This window comes from Eubalaena glacialis, chromosome 8 (assembly GCF_028564815.1).
Source record: "Eubalaena glacialis isolate mEubGla1 chromosome 8, mEubGla1.1.hap2.+ XY, whole genome shotgun sequence".
In the NCBI taxonomy this organism is placed as follows: domain Eukaryota; kingdom Metazoa; phylum Chordata; class Mammalia; order Artiodactyla; family Balaenidae; genus Eubalaena; species Eubalaena glacialis.
Window position 1 is genome coordinate 52,694,549 of NC_083723.1, and position 3,593 is coordinate 52,698,141.

Genomic DNA, 3,593 nt, shown 5'->3' on the forward strand with positions numbered 1-3,593 from the left:
TAACTCTGGCAATATTTTAAACCGTTTCATTTTTATTATATTTATTATGATGATCTGTGATCAGTGATCTTTGATGTTATTATTGTAATTGTTTGGGGAGCCATGGACTGTGCCCATGTAGGACCGTGAACTCGATGAATACTGTGTGTTTTCTGACTGCTTTACCGACCAGCCATTTCCCCTTCTCTCTCTGTCTCTTCGGGCCTCCCTATTCCCGGAGACACAGCACTTTTGAAATTAGGCCAATTAATAACCCCTAGGTGTTCAAGTGAAAGGAAGAGTCACATGTCTCTCACTCTAAATCAAAACCTGGAAATGAGGGAATTTCCCTGGCAGTCCAGTGGTTAGGACTCTGGCACTTTCACTGCCGAAGGCGTGGGTTGGATCCCTGATCGGGGAAATAAGATCCCACAAGCCACACGGCAAGGCCCAAAAAAAAAAAAAAAAGAAAAACAAAAGCCTGGAAATGATTAAGCTTAATGAGGAAGACATGTTAAAAGCCGAGACAGCCTGAAAGCTAGGCCTCCATGCACCAGTTAGCCAAGCTGTGAATGCAGAACTCTTGAAGGAAACTAAAAGTGCTACTCCAGTGAACACACAAATGATAAGAAAGTGAAACAGCATTATTGCTGATATGGAGAAGGTTTTAGTGGTGTGGATAGAAGATCAAACCAGCCACAGCATTCCCTTAAGCCAAAGCCTGATCCAGAACAAGGCCCTAACTCATCAATTCTTTGAAGGCTGAGAGAGGTGAAGAAGTTGCAGAAGAAAAGTTTGAAGCTAGCAGAGATTGGTTCATGAGGTTTAAGGACAGAAGCCATCTTCATAAAATCAAAGGGCAAGGTGAAGCAGCAAGTGCTCATGTAAAAGCTGCCGCAAATTATCCTGAAGATCTAGATAAGATCATTAATGAAGGTGGCTACACTAAACAACAGATTTTCAATGTAGACAATTCAGCCTTATTTTGGGAGAAGATACCCTGTAGGTCTTTCATAGCTAGAGAGAAGTCAATGCCTGGCTCCAAAGCTTCAAAGGACAGGCTGACTCTCTCGTTAGGGGCTAATGCAGCTGGTGACTAAGTTGAAGCCATTGCTCATTTACCATTCCAAAAATCCTAGGGCCCTTAAAAATTATGCTAAACCTATTCTGCCTATGCTCTATAAATGGAACAACAAAGCCTCGATTACAGCTCATCTGTTTATAACATGGTTTATTGAATATTTTAAGGCCACTTTTGAGACCTACTGCTCAGAAAAAAATATTATTTTCAAAATAGTACTGCTCATTGACAATGCACCTGGTCATCCAAGAGCTCTGATGGAGATGTACAACAAGATTAATGTTTTCATGCCTGCTAACAAAATATCCATTCTGCAGCCCATGGATCAAGGAGTAAGTTCGACTTTCAAGTCTTATTATTTAAGAAATACATTTCATGACGCTGTAGCTGCCATAGATAGTGATTCCTCTGATGGATCTGGGCAAAGTAAATTGAAAACCTCCTGGAAAGGATTTACCGTTCTAGATGCCACTTAAGAACATTTGTGATTCATGAAAAGAGGTCAAAATATCAGTATTAACAGGAGCTTGGAAGAAGTTGATTCCAACCCTCATGGATGAGTTGGAGGGGTTCAAGACTTCAGGAGGAAGTGACTGCAGATGTGGTGGAAATAGCAAGAGAACTAGAATTAGGAGCCTGAAGATGTGACTGAATTGCTACAGTCTCATGATAAAACTTTAATGGATGAGGAGTTGCTTCTTATGGGTGAGAAAAGAAAGTGGTTTCTTGAGCTGGAAACCACTTCTAGTGAAGATGCTGTGAAGATTATTGAAATGACAACAAAGAATTTAGAATATTGCATAAACTTAGTTGATAAAGCAGCCGTAGCGTTTGAGAGGACTGACTCCAATTTTGAAAGAAGTTCTACTGTGGATAAAATGCTATCAAACAGCATTGCATGCTACAGAGAAATCATTCGTGAAAGGAAGAGTTAATTGATGTGGCAAACTTCACTGTTGTCTTATTTTAAGAAATTGCCAAAAGCACCACAACCTTCAGTAACCACCACCCTGATCAGTCAGCAGACATTGAGGCAAGATCCTCTACCAGCAAAAAGATTATTACTTGCTGGAGTTTAGGTGATGGTTAGCATTTTTTAGCAATAAAGTCTTTGTGAATTAAGGTATGTACGTTAGTTTTTAGACACAATGCTATTGCACACTTAATAAACTACAGTAGAGTGTAAACGTAACTTTTATGTGCACCAGGAAACCAAAAAATTAGTATGACTGGCTTTACTGTGATATTCACTCTGTTGAGGTGGTCTGGAACTGAACTCACAATATCGCTGTGTTATGCCTGTAATATTGTACATTATTGTCCATAAATACATATTCACAACTTTGATCAGTTTTCAGTCATATTTGTTTATATTGCAGTAAGTCCTTGACACCTTTGAAGAATGTTATTTATTTCAGTCTTTTTCATTTTTAAAATAAAGTGGACCATCATATCATTTTCGGTTGCATTATTTGATTAATAAACTTAAAACTGACACTTCTCTGTGAACCAAAATATTTTTAGCTGAGAAAATACTCTCTCTGGAGGTGCTGAATTATTTAGTAAGCTCAGAGCAAATGCAGCTAAATAGAGGATATTCTTGATTCTAATGTTTTCAAATTGGACCGTGTTAATATTTCAGCCAAAATAACTTCCCCCACTCAGAGCATCTTTATACTTTTACCAGGCATAAACTGTCAAATAATTTCTCACTATTTATGGTGCTTTTGAATGTTTCACTAAAGTTAATGTTGTAAAATTGTAGGCCTTTTCAATTATATTCCATTTCAGTACAGAATATAAATTGATCCAATTAAAAATAGGAGCTTCATCAAAAGATCCTTCCCACAGGTCAAGGTATTGTATACCTCTGAGCTCCCACAGTTTAATTTCTTCATTTCCTCCCTTGCTTTGGTAGAGACAGTTTCAATGTGTCCCTGGGTAAGCTTGTTTTAGATAATTACAATTCATAAAAATCTTCACAACCTGAATTTTTTGTGCTCCACTTATTGAATAATTTATTAAAATATTCCAATTGATTTTCATTAAAATGCAACCAACATTTAAGGAACTATTCCAAAATAATTCAATAGTATTCTAGGGCATGTAGGTTGATTTACAAAATAGTTATTCAAAGGCTCAAACATTCCCAAAATCAAATTACTGATGGGCAACAGAGAAAGAAAGAAAATGTGCACTGCCAAGCTGAAGTTTTTGTTCTTATTGTTGATGCAAGAGGTTGTTTGTTTTGAGAGGGGTGACTGGATACTTAATATAAGGTCTATCACAAGAATTTTGTGCTTTAGTTACTTTGTTTATGTATAAAAACATTGGTAATTTTTGACAATGACAGTTTCTATTTCCTGTGGTGGAATATCACAATTCTTTGGAGACAATCATGAATTATGTGCTCAACAAAAATTTTCCAAATACATTCTGTTCTGCAGCTTTCTTAATTTGGTAAGAACATTATTTTTCCATGAACCTAAGCATTCCCCTAAATTTGTATTCCTATTATTACTACAAAAACACC